The following is a 22,437-nucleotide window of genomic DNA, read 5'->3' on the forward strand; positions in this document are numbered from 1 at the left end:
CCGTGCAATATTCTGATGGATCAATCTCCTATGATATCCTGATGCATCTTTCCAACAGTGGCTTTCATTGTAATTGTTCTTACTTAAGATTTTTATCTATCATGTCAACTTAATAGAAACAATGTTCCTGCTTCAAAACTGCATATGAATAACAGGTATAGATTAAGTTGTTCTACATGCTGATTATTAGTCCCTGATAGCAATATTTTGTAAAACTTACCTCACTACCCAAAAGCAACTTTTACTCTTATCCTTTTACATTTAATGAAAAAAAAAAAATCTAAAGAATATGTGTTAGTATCTGTGTGCTAACCTTTTAAGCTAATTATTATTTATCCACTTAAAATTAGTAACAGTAAATTTAACAGTAAATTTTCCATTTAGGAAAGTGATTCAAGATTTAAACTCTCCCACTCTTTTTTTAAGCAAGGTCATGATATCTCTGCAGAAGACAAATCCTGTATTAGCAATGAGTTGTTGTTGTTCAGTTGTTAAGTCATGTCTGACTCTTGTGTGATTAGAAGTGAGTTACTGCTATCCTCAAGGAGGCAGAAAGTTGATGATGTTATCCAGTAAAGAGTAAACTAATTTTTAATGCAATCACCAGGAGTTTAATCAACTGTTAAGTGATGCCTTGATTTTTAAATTATACGAAAGTCACTTGCTGTATTTTCTACTCTGAGCACCTACCCCAATGTCTGGCCTGCAGTTGGTGTTCAATGTCAACTGAATGGAATTCAGAATTTTTTACGAAGAGGCTGGTGAGAAAGCTTTCTTCAATTTGTCCACTAGGTGGCATACAGGGACCACGCTTCCCACATGGAATCGTCACAGACCCTCCCATTCATAGTGTAAATAAAGAGCTGCATTATTAATTTATACCATAGCATCAACTCTACACCTAATATTTGTTTAACCAGCTGTTTCCTGTAATCCTCCTTAAACACTATTGATTAAAATCCTAAGAACATTCAAGTTTCCATCCCCTCCCATTTTACCCCAACAACATACTGTTACCTTTACTTAACAGACTAAATACATTTAAATATCATAGGCTTAGTACTATGGTTACTGATAATGAATACAGGAGGTCCGAAAATTAACTAGAGGCAACAGAAGACTATAATGCAAAAGTGTTTTCAAATTTGCTCTGCATTTCGCTGGAATTTGAACTGGCTGTGAATACCATTATTTTTAAAATGTAATCTGGAAAACAAAACATACATGGGGCAAAAGGAAATGAAAAGAAAACCAGTATTAGGGTGTTCCAAAAAAGAGAGTTATTTCCTGAATATGCCTCTTGTTCATCTTTACAAAGACCAAGGGCTGTGCTACCTTAAGAGTCAAAGACTGATTCTTCAGCTACTCAGAAAATACCAACATTCCACACCCAAGATGCTAAAAGGCAGGACTGTTTAGTAGGCCATCTGTTCATAAAGCATCTTCGTTCGCTGAACGTATTTATCCTGGATGTGTTACCAGCTCCCAAAGGAAGGAAAAGGAAGTGAAACCACTAGGGATATAATGAATTGATTCTTCTCTGTGAAAGTATCTTCAGTTCTTCTAAATTACAGTGTCAGTCATTCCTCTGAGATGCAGGGCCTAGCGGACAATAAATGGCTCACTTTATAAGAACACCATGTTCTCCTCTTGCTTGTTTCTGATAGAAAGCCCAGGCCCACTGAACACTCCCTTTTGGAATACTGGCTTCTGGGTACTTTCTCTTTGGAGACCAGTGGTCTGGAGGTTGTTGGTTTTCTCTTGCTCATTAAGTTATGTTTAAACAGAATTAGTTCTTATCTAGTTTTCCCATTTTTAAGCTGTTTCCAGTTTTGTGAAGAGATTACCAAAACATATAGTCATTCTCTTAGCTTAAAAATTAAATTATCAAGAACAGATAGCCCCAAAGTGACTGAAGACTAAGGTTTAAATAAATGCCCAACCACCTTTGGCATGCTTTCTATTTTAGTGAATGAAAGAAAAACTTCTTTAGTCATAAAAATAATGGAACTGAACTTAAGACACATCAAACTAAAAGTTATCCAAAGAGAACGACTATGATGTATTTTTGGTAATACAATATTCCCATTTTATGATTCCGTTAAAATATTGAAGTCACTGAAGTGTGTGTAAAATGATTGCAAATTTAGTACACTGAAATAATCAAATAGAAATGGTTACCAGAAACTACGTTTGTAATAAATAAATATTACATTTCACATAGAAATTAATTCTCAGGCTTTATTTCTTAAGAACCGTTAGCTTCCAAGAAGCCAGCCAGTATGTTTGATTTTATGACATCACACTGGAACGTGTACAGGAACACTTTCCCTCCTAAAAACTCCCGAAGTACTGGCCACTTTGTGTATTTTTCCAGGGATAAATGAAAATAAAATAACTTATTTTCAAATTAATAAACCATCTTATTTGGAACACAATAATCATAGTCAATGGAAGAAAACAACTTCATTTCAACCCCAGAGAGTTCAGATTTACTTAGTATGGTAAACAGTCTCACAAAAATCATTCATTTAAGCAACTTGTAAAAGTAACCTTACCAACCATGACTTAAAAGGAATTTTTTCAGTGTATTAAAATTGTCCATCAACATCATTCTATATACAAAAGTATCGTAGTTCTGTGATCTTAATTTCACAATTAAGTTGAGAAGCCTGGACCAAAATCGGTAACATCTCAAAGACTGTCACTCTAACAAGTATTACCTATGTGATTACAATAACTTTCTTTTTCACATAAATTTACATAGTCTCTAAAAGAAAACTCATAAATCTGGAATGGACATTGCCATTCCTCAGCATTTCCTTCAGCCTGTACTATCCTTTTTTTCAGGTGTTATAAAAATGCTTATTGAAATACAGATGGAAAAACTGCCACTTGGAAACCATGCATCCACCAGATTTATAGTAGCATCAGCAAAATCTGGGATGCTGGACTTCATCCTTACCCCAGTCTAGACTGAGCTTGTTTACTGCAGAACAGCATTTTATCTGACAATATGAGTCTTAAAAAAAAAAAAAAAATTGAGATGCCATGTCAAACGCAAAAGAAAATTAAAGAAAATAAGAAAAGTTATTTTAATGCATACATATATCATGATATGTATTGCTCTCTGAAATCTTAAAGGAATCAAGGTTTAACCCAAAGAGTAAAAAAAAAAAAAAAAAAATCATGGGATTTTTACCTTGTCCTAAAATCCTGAAGTTCAGATGCTCTCAAGTCCTGCTGAAGTTGGAGCCTGGAGATCAAGTGAAGGCAGCGCTCTTTGCCCTCACCTTAAGTTTGTCTCTGGGCGAGTGTGTGTGCGTGTGTGAGTGTGTGTGTGTGCGCGTGTGCCGCGCAGAATGTCTCTTTGTGGCGCTGGATGGCAGAGGTCCTGCTCCTGGGAAGAAGGAGGCACTTTCTCACCAAGTGCAGAAGAAAAGCAAAGCAGCGTCACCAGGAAAGTTCTCCTCCCAGATCCCCTAATTACAGCCTAACGTGCGCTTCATGCAAACTTCAGGGAGGAAGGGAGGGGCAGCTCTATGCCCAGACCTTGTGGAACAGCAGCCTCTTAGATGACTTTCCCTCTGCTCAGATCCCCGAGTTACCCGCTCAGGGGTTCAGGCAAAGCGGGAGCTACAACCACAAGCCCCCACCATGGCACACCTCCTGGGTCTGTCCAGAGCGGATGGGGCAAGGGACTGTGGAATGATCGTGGGGCAGCGGGATGAGGCAGACAAACCAGGACAGTCAGTTTTCACTTTGTTTCTTAGCCTCTACTTACAATGAAGATCCAAAAGTAGGAGAGGCCCTCGCTTTCCCGTCTCCCTCTCCCCAAGGTATATCCAGGGTAATCAGGTAGAAAGGTAATTATGACAACAGCGGATAAAGCTTCCAAAATTTAAGGTGCCCTTTCACCCACACTGCCAGAAGTATGCTTTCTCGTTTACTGGACGCAGTATTGATACTGAGTTTGATTCTCCTTTAACAAACAACTGCTATTGTATCCTTGGATGACAAAGCTCAAAGAACCTGGGTTTATTTATAGAGTGAAGAATGCGAGGAGCAGACAGGATGGGTGGAGTTGGCTTATGGATCCATACCCAGGATTAGAACCAGATGGGTACAGAGCGCGCGCGCGCGCACACAGGCGCGCGCGCGCGCAGGCACCCCTAAAATAACCACTGGGGAAGATGCTAGGACACGCGGGAAAACGCCTCCTCAACAAACAGACATTTATTTATAACTTCTGGGACAGTATATAGGTCCATTGATTCCCGCCTTGAGTAACCAAGGGTTTTGGAGAGGAAACGGCTTCATATTTCAATAACAGAGCCACCTTTGATGGAGTCTAGGAGTGGGGGAAAAAAAGAAACACACCGCAGGAAGCAAACGGCTGTTGCAGCCGCCGGGAAGAGGGAGCGGGGCTGGCCCGGGGATGAGGACAAGCAAACAAGCCCGAGAGGCCCCTAGCCAGGGAGGAGGCGAGACGCAGGCCATTTCGATTGAGAGCCTGCGGTGCCAGGGCACCAGGGGCGCTGGGCGCTCGGAGGCATCCCGGGGATCGCGGCTGCGCTCCTTTCTCTCGCCCGCGGGCTGAGGAGGCGCAGGCTGAGCTGCGGGATCTTCACGACAGCTGCCCCTCAACGGGTGCACTGGAAGGGCAGAGGGTCTGGAGAGCCCGAGGACTGATGCAGCAGAGGGATTGGTGGGGCGGGGAATTGTGGGGAGATAAGCCAGTGAGATGGGGGCATCGATGGGACAGGGCTCAACTGAGCCACGGGGACCAGTGGCAGGGACGCCAGTGGAGTCGGTGACTCCTGGGACAGTGGAACTGGTGCGGCAGGGGGACAGGGCGCGAGGAGGGCATCGCGCGCTGTCGGAGCAGCTCACGAGGCGGCGAGCGGCGCTATTGTCTTGGAGATAAACCCTAAGCTGGGTTGGCTGCCTCCTCTTACAAGAGAGGCGGGAAAGAGGTCTTTAAAAAAAGATATTAAGGCTTCTTCCAGCTTTTTCCCCTCGCTGTATTTCACCGGTTCCTGCCCCCAGGTTCACCCTTGCCATTCGGGTCTTCGGGTAAATTAACATGTACCTCTTGGAAAGATTTTATTCCGCAGCCAAGCTAAACACCCACGAAGTCTCATAAAGGAAGACTAGTTATATTCGCCACGAAATAATTAAAAACGAATCCTCCAACAGACAACTCAACACCTTTCTTGTTTCAAAACCTGGGCATGGGCGCCCCCTTTTCAATGTTTCTGCCTCACCGGGAACAGGCCGCTCAGGACTTGACAATTTGATATCATTGATTTCGTGGCTATTCGAGACAGCTGTTCTGCTGTAGGTCCCGCATTAACTGCCAATAAAAATAAGATGCATCTCTGCGTTTCAACTGTGAAAAGAGTTTTTATGCTGTTTCTTCTAAACGTTCAGGATGGTATGCAGTTTGAGGAACATGAAGGAATTGGACTTAAAAGCAAATGTGTGGCTATGAAATCATATAAATACGTTTGAATACTGATCTTGTTCCCTCAGTTTAAACACCTAATTTCTGGGAGTTGCCTGGGCAGTAAGTCAGATCAGCTGGTTCATCCCTGGCACTTGTTCTTTATTTTGCAGTTTTCTCCATCCATATGTAGGTATTACAGCACAGCATTAAGAGAATGTAATGCGTTCTCTTCAGAAATTGCTTATTAGCCGCAAAAAACCATTCGTTTTGCAATTCAGTCATGCCACAGTGGTTGAGAATTTTGTCTTTTTCAGTTTCAGGTAAAACCCTACCAACTGAGCTAGGCTCTCAGAGTTATCTCATCAATCCTTCCCCATCCCTAAAGCTCCTACCTTCTCAGACAGGTTAGTTACAGGTGTGGTCACTAAGATGGCTGTTCTCCTGCTTTCTGTACATCCCCTGCTGGACCAGACTCTTCTTTACTTCAACCCTACTCACTTGAGAGATCCTCCTACAAATTTGCCTCTAGCTCCAGCAAGTGATTTTTCTAACCTTTGGATCAGAATATCTCCACCAGGAGAGCTTATTAAAGGGGTAGTGAGGGGCACGGGCCTCTGCTGGTTTCCCTGGTAACTAATGAGCCAACCTGATTTCAATTTCTCCTATAAAACTAGCGACCTCCTCTTCCCTCCCCTGCTCTTGGAGTGAAGACCATCGCCATGTCCTGCCTGCTGCCTGTTGCCTGCTGCCACCCATGGTGTAGCTCCAGGACCTTGCCTCTGACATGTAAGATTCTCTCTCCCTAGCCATTAAACTGCAGATATCTCTGGCGCTGACTCCAGGCTCTTGTTTAGGTCAAGGCTTGGCATGGCGAGAACTTGTAGGCCTGCGGGGTGCAACCCCAAACTAGCTCTTGTTAAAAGAGCCCCAGTACAGTGTTTTTAATCTCAAGTACTTAAACCTGTTAAGTTGTTTAGTCACTAGGACGTGTCCAACTCTTTGGGACCCCATGGACTGTAGCCCACCAGGTAGCTCTGTCCATGGGATTCTCCAGGTAAGAATACTGGAGTGGGTTGCCATTTCTTCCTCCGGGGGATCTTCCCAACCCAGGGATTGAACCTGCGTCCCCTGCATTGCAGGTAGATTCTTTACCACTGTGCCACCAGGGAAGCCCAGGAAAACATTAGAAGATGCAAATGTCTTTTCAAGGAAACTCATACCAAAGTCTACTGTGTATGAAGATTCTAATTATTAACATCAATAATTCATGTGGCAATGTCACCAAATCCTAATTTGTGTGCCCCATGCACGGTGAGGCCAAAAAACACTGGGTTTTGGAGCAGAGAAGGTTTTACTGCAGGGCCAAGCCAGGAGAATGGGCGGCTCGTGTTCAAAACCCCCAAAGTCCCTGATGGTTTTCAGGGAGAAATTTTTATAGGCAAAATTTGGAGTGGGGGCTGCAAGATGTGTGACTTTTTGCTAATTGGTTGGTGGTGAGGTGACAGGGCTTTGCTTCCTGGAATTGGGGGCTCTCCCTGAAGTTCCCATCCCCGGCCTTGCTGAAGACCTTAGTTCCTGAGGAGGAACTCAAAGACAATGTTATGCATAGTCCTTCAGCGGGTTGGGAGCTGGGCCTCTGCCCCCTTGCTGCGCTATTGCTCCTTGACTCTTCCTGCCTTGTTTCTGCATTCCCTCAATTCCCTGATGAGCTATTGTTTGAATCTGCCCTTTGGAACTCAGGTAAGATCCAGGAGGCTGAATGAAACCTATTTCCTACCAACAAGAAACGGGGGACAGGGAAAGGATTTGTACCCAGGAGGACCCCTCCCCCAGGATCCTGCTCAGTTTCAGAAACGTGTCTTTCATGCCATAATGAGGTGTTTTGTTTATGTTTGGAAGATAAGGAGACCAACTTTCTTAAATTACAAGGAAAAAGCCAAATATCTTCTTCAGCATTAATTTTTAAAATGGCTGATGTGCTTAAAATTCATGTGAAGTTTTACCTTAAATTGCCTGGCTAAGTGCTCAAGATACAGTCTAGAAATTCAAGTGGAAAATCAAAGTTCTGGAAAAGTAAATATACCAATTTAGAGCTAATGGATATTGAGAAGACCTTGTTTAGCATAAAGCAAAAGTATTTTTTTAAGAACGAAAAATAGGTCAGAATAGTGTTAATAAAATCTAACTTTGCATTCTTTCACTGATTGTAAGACAATTTGAGTAATTGGGTTGAACTAGATAAAATCGAATATTCAACTATTTTTGACCTACCAAAAATGGCAATTCATCTAGTTTAAGCTAGTGAAAACTTAAATATGTGCATAGTATAAACATAGCAGGAGCATTTTCAACATTTAAAAAATATCGATATAAAATATCATGAATCTTTAATATGTGATAAATTTGCAAGCAGAGTGGTATTCCTCCTGGCATATTATACTTCTAGTGAAATATACATTTATATTCAAATGGAGATTATCTAAATTCATCTCCTTTTCAAACTCTCAAAGAGGCTGCTCTATTATCTACTGAATTTCAGAGAACTTCTTCTCAGTGAATTTGTGTTTCCTGGAATTTTTGCCTCAGGCTGATATCATACCTGGCTGAACATCTGCTAGGAAAAAGGGTGCACTCTCTGGATGGGGGTGGGGAGGAAAGCTGTTTGACCTTTTCTGTCTGAGGGCTCAGAACTTCATTAAAGCATCTCTTGGGATTGTGGGATAACCATGAGAAAGATATCATTTGTAATTAAGTCCTTCCCACTGGCTATATTCCTGTTGAACTCCATGATTAAGATACAAATTCAATATTTTAAATGGTCACAAAGCATTTGATAAAAGGTTATTTGGCTTTTAATTCAATGGGTGGGATGACTTTCCAAGGGCCCACTTTTTGTACTCTCACTCTCAAAAAGTGTCCTGCGGAGAGACTCTTCAAAAGGGCAGATGAAATAATTAGGCAATAAATTGTTCAAATGTTAAGCAGAGCTGTTCCAGAAGCTACTGAGGCCACATGAACATCACACCAAGTGATGAATATCCTCAGCTCCGGAGAAGTTAAGTGCGTACGAGTTCTACTGCTTGCCTGGTGGATTGGTTTTGGCTTCACAGCATATTTCTTAGAATCTCTTGTTCCTTCAGTGTGTTTCTCTTGTTCTGAACACAGAAAGCCTTTCATTAGTTTTTCAATACATTGACGTCTATTTGATTATTAACTAGGTTCTATTCATTCTGCAGTAGGGCCCAGATTTAGTCTCATGTCCTTTATATTGATTGATAAGAAACTTCCCTCACCCACCCTCACAATCCCATATTACTCTTTAGAGCACTGATTGGCCTATTTTATACTGTCTTGCATTTTGTTTATATTTTCATGTATTTAGTTTTTTTTTAATCAGGTGTACTATAAATTCTCTGAGGGCTGATATTGTATCTTTGCACCTTCAGTTGCTAGCACACAGCCTTGCTGGAAGAAGCGGATCAAAAAATATTTATTGCTGTTGTTGAAGATGACAATGTCATCTTTTATATTCAAGAGGGAAAAGAAAAACTAATGAGGAAAGCTAGTTATTGAACAAGCTAGTTCAGAGTATTTTGTATCTAATAGCCAGTGGCATAAATAGTAAATCATCAGAGGTTGATTAATAATTTGTATCATTGTTATTGATCTCATAGAATTAAAGGAAACATAATACATATTTTTCTTCCATGTTCGGTTGATGAGTGATTATATAAAAGATAACAAAGGTAAAATATTTTACTCTTTTAAGAAACTAGGTTGATGTTAGTGGCAAAACAAGATTATTGTCTTAGAATTACAGTATCAGTCACTTGAATATTGATTGTTTTGCTTATTTTTATAGTTATTTTAAATTTAGACCAATTATAACTATCAATAAATCTAGTCTTTATTGTATTTTCTTCTTGCTCCTTATAACCTTTAGAGAAAAGGATGTTAAAATCTAATTGGGCTGGACTGGTTTATATACAGTTTTTCTTAGGGTAAAATGGGTGAATTAGCTAATGCATCAAGGTTGGCATAGGGCAAGACTACTCAAGAGAGACTAAAGTGTAGGGTGTTGATTATTGGGAAGCGAAGGAAAATAGTCCAGCTTTGTTAGAAAAACAGAGAAAGATAGTGATATATTGTATCAGAAACCTATGGAGAAGAATTTCCAAAGCAAATAATTAGTGAAGTGCCAAGCTTAGAGACAGTAGTAAGACTAGAAGAGAATATTAACTTAAATACTTAGAACAGCATGCCTCTTAGTAAATTTTGACTTAAGTGTTTTGGAATAAACGTTTGGATGTTTTTAAAATTGTACTGGTCTATGCTAAACTTGATAGATAAAATCTATTTCTTTCCTAGTATCACCAGAAATACAGAATTCTTTATTTACATCCAACTTTTAGGCAGGTACTAGACAGTATTTAAACTAATATATCTAGCAATATCTATATATACATGCATCTAGCATATGTATACCCTTTTTTTTTTTTTCATTAAGGTCATTGGAAAGCTCACTTGTAGTTTATTTTAAGCAGCGAGGAAGTAAAAGGATTTTGGAGAGCCTTTGAACCACACATGTGGAAATAGCCTTACTTGTTTTTATCTTAAACTTCCTTTCACAGACTAGCTCAGCCAATTGATTCTACTGTAAATAGGAAATCTGCACTTCTGCCTCAACCACAATCTAGTTGTTCCAACATATGGCTAAATTAAGGCATGAAAGGTTAAATTGGAAGGAAAATGCTTATGAGTAAACAAAGAAAAAAAAAAGAGGAAATATTTCTCCATTTTGTGTCTAATTGACACTTCCACTAGACTTGTTGCTGAAAGCACCACAATTCCTCACTAATTCTGCCCTGATGGCAACTCAAGAATATTCTCTTGCTGGTCAAATGCCTGGGATTGAATCTCTTTTGAGCTTAAAGGCCGGTAACTTTGGAATACGAAAAATTCTGAAAATTTGCAAAGTTGAGGAGACTGTAATTTCAGCTTGTACATGGAAAAAAATGTCGATACAGCCACCATTTCTGCAAATCGGAGTAGTACTTAGGATGCAGTTATGATTAATGTACTTCTAGAGCATAGCGAAGAATTAATTATTTTTCCCTCTCCATTTATTGCCTTATATCTCTTACGGAACTTTGCACAGTTCAACTCATTAGTTAGGTATACATCTATCTCATTATACTGTGAGCACATTTCTTGTTCATGTCTAATTCTTAAATCTTCCAGTGTTGCTTCCCACCCTACCTCAAGCTCAGAGCCTTGTACATGTAGGCATAGCGAAAAGCTTGCTGAATTGAACCACATCAAAACCATAGAAAAAGTGTGTTAGAAGGGAGAAATCCGAAAGTGATTTCTAGTCCAACTTTTCAGGTTTATCTTTAATAAAAAAAAAAAAAATGGTCATACATTTTGATTTAAAACCCGTCTTGACTTATTTTTATGCCCTTTATTTCTTCGTTTCTGTCTTCAGTGTCTTAGTTCCTCGCCACACAAATGCTTGATCTTTCCTGCTAGTTGGAAATTACCATGTCAGGAGTCTGACTCTGGAGGAAGTCTGAAATGTTTCTCACACCTGAAACCTCTTTTTCATTTTAAGTGTCCCTATCTTATTTGATCTTTACTCTTGTAGTAGCATCCTGGTGGCTTCTCTGACTCAGCTCTCCTTTGTGGGCATCCATTTCTACATGCCTAGAATACTACTTTCTCCTGCCATAGCTGTGAACATAGCACTTCTTTTGTCAAAAACTTTTTGATGAGGCTTGCCGGATAGCTGAGCTCTAAGAAACCTAAGATGTGTATTTAGTTTTGTGACCTATACGTTAAAATCTATACTGCTTTACTCTGCTTGGCCTGAGAGTGGCATTCTTAACTCTTTGAATTAATTGCTTTGTTTGAAGGCTATAGAAACTACCTTGGGTCAAGCTGAGTAAATATAGCTGTTCATCAGATGCTGGCAACTCCTAAAATATATTTTTTATTACTAAATAACTATGCATGAATGTTTCTTAAATAGATCTCTGCTGAATTGAATTTTGGACTCCAATTTCATAGACAGTCACTATGCTCCATTTCTGTAAATCTAGGCTCATAAAATAATAGACAAATATTTGTAGAGCAAAAAATTTACTTGATAATTTTGTATTCTGATTTAATCACTTTGTGGATTTTCTTGTGGATAAAAGGCTTTGTGTTATTTGAGTACTACTTATTATGTGAGTACTACTATTAGAATTGCGTGCAAAGAGTTTAGAAGCCCTCTCTCTAAACTGAAATATTTGTAAAAAATGAATAAGCTAAAAACTATGTGCAGTGCCCTCTTGAGACTATTTCTTTAAAAAGATAATTTTTTAGAGCAGTTTTAGGTGGAAAGCAAAATTGGGAGGAAGGTATAGAGATTTTCCAGATGCCCCTCCTCTCACATCTGCATGCCCCCCCAACCCCGCCACTGTCCATACCTCCCTATCAGAGTGGGATATTTATTATGTGATGAACCTACATTGACACATTCTTATCATCCAAAGTCCATGGCTTGTATTAGGGATCACTCTTGGTGTTGTATATTCTATGGATTTGGACAAATATATAATGACATGTATCTGCCATTTCAGCATCATAGAATATTTTCACTGCCCTGAAAATCCCCTGTGTTCCACTTATTCATACCTCCTTCCATCTAACCCCTGGTAACCGCTAACTGAGTTTCCATTTTTAATGCCTCTAGATAATTTAAGAAGCTAACAGTGAACTTCTGTGGGATCCTATATGGAATGAAAATTTATAGTCCTACAAGCCACTTAAAACACACAAACTAGGGAGCTTTAAATACATGTTGCTTATTTCAAAATACATCCTAATACTGTCTAATTCTTTATGGAAGGGGAGAAATAAAAGTTTTGAAGTAAAATAATTCAGTGCATCAGGTATATATTCCTGGCTCTTGAATGAGAGTGAAGCTTCATTTCTGCCTAGTAGAATGCCACGCAGGCTGCCTTACTACTAACTCTCTTTCCATCTTTATGAATGGTAATATTTTCTATTTGTAATTTTGCTATTAAAAGTCATGAATTACGTTTTAATCAACTGTACAACTTAAAGGGAAGTTAAGGTTCATAGCATTGTTTTCATTTCAATGTAAAATGTGTGTCATTTGTGACTACCTTTTTAAAAGTGAACTCTGAAAATGACTTCTTTCCACCACCATTTTTTTGAGTAATTAAGCTTGAAGTATATTTTGTCTCACTGATTCTTCAAAGTTCTGGCTGTCAAAAGTTATATCATTTTCCTTAGAGTTTAGAAGAAAAAAGCACTCTTAAATAATAAAATACTTAATTTTAATGCCTGAAATCCTTCTGTATGCTGATATCTCAAAGAATAAGAATATTATCCTTACGGCTGTAACATCCATTCTTTGCTTGACCTCTAGGAATGGAGTAATTTGAGGCAATCCACGTTTGTTGTTTTGATGGCATAACTATCTTAGTTAAGGTTTTGTTGTTTTTATTCCAAAGTGAAATAGATTTTACTTCAAACCATGGAATAGGAAACCATAGTTAGTTGATCAACAAAACAAAATAACTGTAGGACTTCGCTAGTGTCCAGTGGTTAGGACTCTGCTTCTACTGCAGGGGGCAAAGGTTTGATCCCCGGTCTGGGAGCTAGATCCCACATGCCATGGCCCCCAAAATTAAAAAGTAAATAACAATAACTGTTCTTAATGCTTCAAACCTTCTAGTTTGCATTATGTCAAAATATTCATCATGAACTGTTCAAGCTATTTTCATTTTTTTCAGTCATCATGTAGACAATGGAAGTAGTCGTTAATAGAGTAAAAGCTTATGTACTTGTATGCTTTTATTCTGTGGTGGGAACTGGAAAAGGGTTCATTACAGTAACTCTGTATAGTTCTGAGGTCACATGCTTAACTTGGACTTGTGGTTTATATATTGGCCAAATGATTGTCCATAAAGGTCTTTGCATCCTCCTGTCCAATACAACACATGTTCTGTCAGGGAAAGGTGTATAATTATGAGTCTTTGGTTGGAAAAATTCTAATTGGGCAGTTAATTTTGTCAATCCTACTTGCCTTGCCAGATAGATTTTTTGCTTTTTTCTCAAAGATATCTTATGATTCTCTTCCTGAAAAGTGTTTACCAGCACACTAATAAAACAGGCTGTAATCACCTCTGGTTTTTATTGGTACCTAAGGAATAGATCTTGGCAAAAGTCACCCATTTAACCTGCCAAAATACTGAAAGATTTCTACTTAAGCTGTCTTGAAATTACAATCTCTATAAAATGATATTTTAAACTAGGTTAAGCTGTTATTATAATAGATAAAATTGCTGCCTACCAAGGTCTAACCATTTTTAGAAATTGAGTATGGTTGTATATGAACAAGAAATAGAAAAGGGTCAGAATTAAGTTCTCTTTTCCTCCCATTATTTTTAAAGGTATTTTTTCATAGGAGAAATGACAAACTATGAAGAATGCAATAGATTCGGAAGTAATTGACATCTAAATTTTTCCTCTTAAAAAAATTTCAGCTTTAGCTTCTCTGTCATATACACTTTACCTCATATTTTTATGACTTGTTTGGTATATGTCTTTCTTGGTAGTGTTTAAACTACCCAAGGGCAGAAACTAAATCCATTTTATTCTCGACTTTATCTTTAATGACTTACATGTGGTAAGTTATTAACAAATATTTAACAAGTATTTTAAAAATAAGGTTTATTTTAAAAGTAATAAAAATAGAAAAGAGCAAAACTTCTTTAACTAAAATTAGGTTTCATGTCCAGGGTGTCTTTAATTGAAGCTTTGAAGGACACTGAGAGAAAAATGTTTCCCTACCCTAATTTATATATTCTCACAAATCTTCCAGATCTATTAATAAAAAATAGTATTAAATTCCTTTTAGCTGGGATGGTCCTACTTATAAACAGAGTGGGAGGCAATGTCAGTGGTATAATTTGAGGGACAGTAAGAGGTAGGTCTGTTCAAAAATAGCTCCCATCTGGTAGCCACAGTATTTGGAACTCTATCGTTGGAGTTGTTTTATAGCTGTTAAAGGGTCTCTGGGAGGATCATGTCAAATTTATTTATGCTGGTTGTGAAAACAAGATGATATGCTACCTCCTTTCAGGAGCAGGTCTTTTTTTTTTTTTTAATGAATTTATTTATTTTAGTTGGGGGCCAATTACTTTACAATATTGTAATAGTTTTTGCCATACATTGACATGAATCAGCCATGGGTTTACATGTGTTCCCCTTCCCGGACCCCCCACCCACCTCCCACCCCATCCCATCCCAAGGAGCAGGTCTTATAATTAGAAATTATTACATGAAAGGTGACAAACTTTTTATCAGTAAAATGAACATAGAGTATGCTATCATTTTGTTGAATAGGCAGAGATTTTGCCACCTGAAAATTTGAGAGAGAAAAAAAAATCTCCGAAAATATTGTGAAGTTAAGCTTCAGGTGAAGATTAGAAGCTTCTCCTCTAAGGAGGGTGAGCAGAGATTAAACAAGATCAGATAGAAGATTATTTGTGCAAAATTTAGGGAAAGAAAGAAAAATGACATATTTCTGGAGCATGGAAGAACCTGTGGAATATGAGTTCATCCAATGTATTATTTATGTATTATTTATGTATTTGGATTATGGATTGAATAGGATCGTAGGGCCAGAGTTTGAGGGGCAGTGATTATTAGGACATATATAGGGATGAGGGAAGGAAGTTGCTTAGCAACTCAAAGGCAAGTAGACTTTGTCAGAAAAGATGACTTGGTTTATGGAATCACCATTTGCACATTCACTTAAGCCAGGAAATAAAGGTGGGAGATTTTACTTGTTTTACTGAAGGTTGACTATGATATTGGGATTTATAATAGGGTAAAAATAGTTACTATATGATTCTGCCATCCCACTCCTGGGTATATATCCAGAGAAAACTAATTCATAAAAGATACATGCAACCAACATTCATTGCAGCATTATTTACAATAGCCAAGACATGGAAGCACCCTAAATGTCCATTGACAGATGAATGGATAAGGAAGCTGTGGTGTATATGTATGTGTATATATATATATATATATATATATACAATGAAATATTTATTGTTGCTTAGTCTCCTAGTCATGTCCAACTCTTTGTGACCCCATGGGCTGTAGCATGCCAGGCTCCTCTGTCTATGGGATTTCCAGATAAAAATACTGGAGTGGGGTGACATTTCCTTCTCCAGGGGATCTTCCCAACTCAAGGACTGAACCTGTGTCTCCTACGTTGGCAGGTGGGTTCTTTATTGCTGAGCCACCAGGGAAACCCCATAACATCATATACTGATGCTATAGAAGCTAATCAAATTTTCTATAAAATTTAATAAAAGAGAATTAGTTCAAATTTTCAAAATCACTCCTTCATATATTTTCATTCTTCCAAGACTATACCCTAATTTGAAAAATATATTTGTGTGTAATGTGTCAGTAGATTAATTTTATTATTTCTATATCATTAATGCCTTATTTCCCAGCTAGACCAAACATTCTCTCATTCTAAAGCATACTCCAAATCCCATTGAGGTGTGATTAGACATATGGAGAAGTTATTTGTAAATTTTACCTGATAACAACTATTACTCAGCCATAAAAAAGAATGAAATAATGTCATTTGCAGCAATATGGATAGACCTAAGCCAGACAGAAAGACAAATATCATATGATGTCACTTATATGTGGAATCTTAAAAAAAAAAAAAAACAACAAACTTATTTCCCAAACAGAGACTCACAGACACAGAAAACAAACTTATGGTTAAAGAAGGGGAAAGGTGGGGAGGGATAAATGAGGAGGTTGGAATTAACATATACATACTACTGTATATAAAAGAGGTAACCAACAAGAATCTACTGTATAGCACCGAGAACTATACTCAATGTTTTGTAATAACCTATAAGGGAAAAGAATCTTAAAAAGAATATATCCAATGTGAATCACTTTGCTGTACACCTGACACACGACATTGTAAATCAACTGTACTTCAATTAAAAAAACACATAAATATATATATAACTGATTTATAGAATTAAGATTTGCTTATTTTATATTAAACAACATACCTCTGTGTAAACAATATAAAAACAATATATCGATATACCTATACCATTAAACAATATACTGGGCTCCTAAAACCCTTGGAATTCCTCTTATCCTCGGGTGATAAGAGAAAACAAGCTGTCTTTTGTTATGTTAATGCGGTGACTTTTGGACCAAAGGGATGGAGGCTGGTTGGTTGTCAGCGGAATCAGTCAAGGGATTAGAGGGTTTTGACTTTCAGTCCCATCCTCTGAACTCCTGGAAAGGGAGAGAGGGCTGGAGGTTGAATGAGTTGCCAGTGGCCAATGATTTATTTAGTAAACCATGGAGTTTATTTAGTTAATCGTTTATTCAGTTTTATGGAGGTAATGAAGCTTCCATAAAATCTCCAAAGGAGAGAATTTAGAGAGCTTTCAGGTTGACGAACGCGTAGAGTTTGGGTAGAGTGGGACATTCCGAGAGGGCGTGAAGCCCCATGTTCTTCCCCCACACCTTGCCCTGTGCATCTCTTCAGCCTGGCTGTTTCTGAGTTATATCCTTTTAGAATAAATCAATCTACTAAGTAAAATGTTTTCTCTGAGTTTGGTGAGCTGCTCTAGCAAATTAATCAAACCCAAAGATGGGGGGATCTTGGGAACCTCTGATTTATAGTCAGAAATACAGGTAACAACCTGGAGTTGTGGCTGGAGTATAAAGAACAAGGAGGGGATCATGGGAACCTCTGATCTGTAGTCACTGTGTCAGGAGCACAGATAACCGCCTGTCTTATGTGGGAGGGGAGGGGCAGTCTTTATAAAACTGACCTGTCAACCTGAGGAATCTGATGTTCTCTCAGATGGTGCCAGAATTGAGTTAAATTGTAGGAACCCCTGCTAGTGTCCTGAGCTTTGCTTGGTGATGTAGGGGAAAACCTTCCACCTCTGCAACCACCACTGAACTGGGTGCTGTTCGTGGGTGTGGGGAAAGATGTCCACACATTTGCTGACTGAAAGTGTTCTGTGTGGTTGTGTCAGTAGGGTGAGAGTAAAAAAGAAATACAGGGAGACGGACTGGGTTTCCCCTACGTAGGTAGATTGAATATCATTTTTCCTATTTATTGACTTGCTTTTTGGCATTTATGTTTTTCTATTTCCTGCTTTCTCTTCGGGAAAGATGATACTGTGTTCTACGGTGGGTAGAAGGCAAACTCAGGTCAGAGGGAAGGAAAGTATTTCATGACTTATTCTCATAGTAAATAGGCTCCTGAATCATTTAGAATATGAGTCACTTCCTACTTATGTTCCTAACCCAGTGTTTCCTCCACTGAAAGAGTCAACGGTGGACAAGAAGAGGGGAAGCCAAAGCATGAAGCACCACTGCGCTCATGTTGTGACTATTTATAGTCAAATCTGGGCTTTCTCCCTCCCCAGCAGCATCCTCAGGCAGGTTATCTAACCTTTGTAAATTGAAATTTTATCGGCTATAAAATGAAGGTCTTCATGGCGGCTGATTGCGGGGATATGTGAGGGTTAAATGAGTGCGAAGAGATCATAACCTGAGCCGTGTTCACAAACTGCTCAGTAAATGTCAGCTGTTATTCCTCACAGGACAGACCCCCCAAGCCTGCTCAGGCTGGAATGATCTCCAAGTTAAAGATGGCCCAGAAATTCTGGACGTATTTGGAGATTCCAGTTTGGACGTCTTTCTAACCAAATGGTGGGAAATTATACAAAACCCCCGGAGGGCTCCAAATCACACCAGGAAGTGACCACCTCTGTCACAAACATGGGGAAAAGGAAACCTTTGATCTGTAACAGAAGTGACATTTCATTGAGCCAGTTTTCTCCCTAGAAGATTTGAATCACGGTTGATGTTTCACAGGAAGTTAATGCTAACTCATAAGTAACTTAATAGAGAAATGCTATGAACTGTTCAGTTCAGTTGCTCAGTCATGTCTGACTCTTTGTGACCCCATGAATTGCAGCATGCCAAGCCTCTCTGTCCATCACCAACTCCTGGAGTCTACCCAAACCCATGTCCATCGAGTCGGTGATACCATCCAGCCATCTCATCCTCTGTCGTCCCCTTCTCCTCCTGCCCCCAATCCTTCCCAGCATTAGGGTCTTTTCCAATGAGTCAACTCTTCGCGTGACGTGGCCAAAGTATTGGAGTTTCGGCTTCAACATCAATCTAATCACAGATAATTTAAAATACTACACAATGGATAATTTACTTGAGAAACAATTCATGCCAGGCAGACTAAACAGTCAACATTTTGAACTTCCCTCTTGTACATTATAGCAAACCTACTTTTTTTTTTCTTTTTTGGGCCTAAACTGTATCAGTGTTTTGAAATATTACTGGAGAAGCTTCTGACAATGTCGACTTTCCCTCACTTTTGATGCCTGACCAACTGTAAGTCTGGCTGCTGCCTTATCTGCTTTACTGCTCTCCTAACAGCATCCAGTGTCAGCTTTAAAACCAATGGATACTACTTGGTCCTCATAAGCTACTCATACTATCGCCCACATGGTGGCTCAGAGGTTAAAGAGTCTGCCTGCAATGCAGGAGACCTGGGTTTGATCCCTGAGTGGGGAAGATCTCCTGGAGGAGGAAATGGCAACCCACTCCAGTATTCTCGCCTGGAGAATCCAATGGACAGAGGAGTCCACCGGGTCACAAAGAGTCAGAAGCGACTGAGTGACTTCACTTTCACTTTCACATGCTTTTCATATCATTTATTCTTTTCACTTTGATTTTCTCTCCCTGTTACCACGAATCTCTAACTACTGCTTTGTTTTGCAGGAGTTTTCTCTTCTGTCATCCCTGTAGTGTTTTCAAGGTTGAATCCTTGGTCTGTTACTCTTTTCTGTTTTGCTTATTCTTAGATAATTTCATTTATCTACCATCAATGTGTCAATCATTCCTAAATCTGAATCTCCAGAGTTTAGACTCTAATTTTCAGACATATATCTGACTACATATCCAAAGTGAATATCTGTACCTGAACCAGCCCATCAGAAATACACTCCTTCTCTTTATTTCTTGTCTTGGCTTATGGACTCACCATCTCCCCCATTCAACTGCAGCAGAAAGCCTAGGAATCCTTCACTACTCTCACATCTTCATCTGTATCAAAGTCCAGTCAGATTTGCTTCCTAGCATTTTTTTCTTTCGATCTAAATGCCTGAGTCTTGACTGACACAGGCCTGTGTCTTTATTATTTCAATAATCTTCTAAATGTTTTCCATTCTTACCTTTTAAATAATAACAAACCCTGAAATATCAGTTACTACATTCCAATCTCTGTTCTAAGTGCTTTGTTTATATTAACTCATTTAATTCCCGAGATAAGCCCCCAAAGCAGGTATTCCTATTATTGGCTTTTTACAGATAAGATCACTGAGGCACAGAGAGGTTAAATAACTTGATCACAGAGCTGGTGGAGGCAAGAACTTAACCCAGGCAGTCAGGCTCCAGAGTCTGTCCTCCTCTCTGCTATCAGGATAATCTATGCGCACGGAAGTTTATGTTGTTTGCCTGCCACCCACAGCCCAGAGAACAAAGCTTAATCTCTTCAGTGGGGCATAAAGGCTCTGCCTACCTGTTTGTACGGCTTCACTTGTCACTTCCTTCTTCACAGTATGTTCTAGCCACACTCACCTCACGCTATACTGCGGCATCAATCTCAGTAGCAACCATGGATTCGTTTTGCATAGCCACCATGCAGCTTGGCATTCATTTTCTCTGTTCTCAAACTGACATATTTCTTAAACACACAGTCACGGATGCTGTAACAGTTCAGCCAATTTGTAAAAAGAATATCGTGCCAGACAGAATTCCAAGATGCCTCCTGCTTCCCCCAGGTCCTGACCCTTGGTATACATGTACCTTCTCTTAAGTTATTCAAATAAACCCTAATCTAGGTATTACTATGAAGGGACTTTTTTGCAGATGTAATAGAAGTACCAAATCGGTTGACTTTGTAATAAGGAGATTGTCTTAGTGGGCTTAACTTAATCACATGAGCCCTTCAAAAGCAGATTTTTTTTTTTCCCCCCAGCAGGAGAAAGTCAAGAGATTCAAAGCATGAGAAAGATTTGATGTGCTATCACTGGTTTGAAGGTGGAGGCCCCAGCAAGGACTGAGGAAAGCGTCTGGGAGGTGAAACTAGCCCCTAGCTGACAGTCAGCATGGAAACGGGAACCTCAGGCCTCCAAAGGCAAGGAACGGCATTGTGCCCCCAAGAAGGCGCCTGGAACTGTTTTTTAAATGCAAGATCACGTCATCTGTGAGTAAAAACGGCTTTACTTGAACTTTTTTAATCAGAGTGAATTTTATGCCTTTTTCTTCCTCATTTCCCTATCTAGGACTTCTAGTACAATGTCGAGTAGAAGAGGCAAAAGTGGAATTCTTATGGGGAGAAACTTTTATCTATTCTTTCTCCATTAAGTATGTTAGGTTTGGGTTTTTTGTAGATGCCCTTTTTCAGTGGAGGAAGTTCCCTTTTCTTCCTAGTGTGCTTGTGTTGTTGTGTTTTACTATGAAAGGATGTAGGATTTTGTGAAATGATTTTTCTACATTGATTGAGGTCACCATGTGTTTTTGTTGGTTCTTGATATAATAGTAATTGATTTTGTGATGTTAAGGCTATTTATTTCATTCCTGGGATATGTCTCTCTTGGTCATAGTGTCTAATCCCTTTATGTGTTGTTGGATTCAGTTTGCTGGTACTATATTGTGATTTTTGTGATTCATAAGGAACATTGGTTTGTAGTTTTCATGTCTTTGTCTGGTTTTGGTATGATGATAGAATAGACTTAAACAGAATTACATTAGAAATCAACAAAAGAATGAAATTTAGAAAATTCATAAACATGTGGGAATTAAAACAGTTGTAAATAATCAATGGGTTAAAGATGAAATCACAATGAAATTTCATTAAAGATGAATGAAAACAAAAACACAACATGCTAATACATATGTGATGCAGCTAAAACAGTGCTTTGAGGGAAATCAATGCTCTAAACACATACGCGAAAAATGAAAAAGAATCTCAGATCAGTAAACTAAACTTTTAAACTTAAGAAGCTACAAAAGAACTAGACTAAAAAACCCAAACTAAACAGAAGAAAGCAAGTGATAGTGAATGAAAATAAATAGAATAGAAAAAATAAATAGAAAAAGAAAATCAATAAAAACCAAAAATTGGTTCTTTGAAAGGATCAGCAGAATCTATAAACCTTTATTTATAGACTAATGATATTAAAAAGGGTTCAAATTAGTGAAATCAGGCTGAATAAGAGAACATCACTATCTGAGCCCTAATTTTCTCATCTGTAAAGTGAAAATTATAATATGTGCCTATCAAGTTGTTATAGACATTAAATGAGAAATTACTGAGCGCTGTGCCTGGAATGTAATAAGTGTAATGGACGAATGTAATATGAAAGGTGGTTTCTGCCTTCCTCTTTTGTACTTATAGTTTATTTTGTACCATTTTATTCTTTCCAAAGTCTAGCTTAAAAATCAGAAGTGATTATTCATACTTGTTTAAATCTACTTCACTGCTTCAGTGCCTTCCATATTCTAATCCCAATTTACCTTTCCATTTATAGTCCTCCTGGCATTGATGCTTAGCTTTGGCTAAACTGTTTCATTCACTCTTCCTTGAGTTGCAAATGATGTAGGGATTTGTTTTCATATATTTATCTGTTGATTTTCCAGCTCTGGGTTTCTTTTATTTTTCCTCTCTCACTGGTACTCTGTAGACAATTGTTTTCCCCTCCAGCCCAAACCAGAGGAGAATGAGAGTCAAGGCATTTCTTTTGTGAGTGAAAGGCAGAAGCTTTTGGCTTCTGCTAGAAGATCTGTTTCCTTACATAAGCAGCTTTCAAACT

The 22,437-nt window shown here is 38.7% G+C and overlaps 1 protein-coding gene across 1 annotated transcript in view; it reads right to left on the reverse strand.

Moving 5' to 3' along the window:
- The window catches only part of HAPLN1 (hyaluronan and proteoglycan link protein 1), an 89,818-nt gene extending 69,593 nt beyond the window's left edge, over positions 1–20,225 (reverse strand). Inside the window, exon 1 of the mRNA XM_081503916.1 lies at positions 20,142–20,225. The gene's annotated coding sequence lies outside the window, so the exon portion shown is untranslated. The remainder of the gene's footprint in view (positions 1–20,141) is intronic.
- Between the last annotated feature and the right edge of the window lie 2,212 nt (positions 20,226–22,437).

The sequence above is a fragment of the Giraffa tippelskirchi genome, chromosome 6 (assembly GCF_054371585.1).
Source record: "Giraffa tippelskirchi isolate mGirTip1 chromosome 6, T2T-mGirTip1v1.2.pri, whole genome shotgun sequence".
Taxonomy (NCBI): domain Eukaryota; kingdom Metazoa; phylum Chordata; class Mammalia; order Artiodactyla; family Giraffidae; genus Giraffa; species Giraffa tippelskirchi.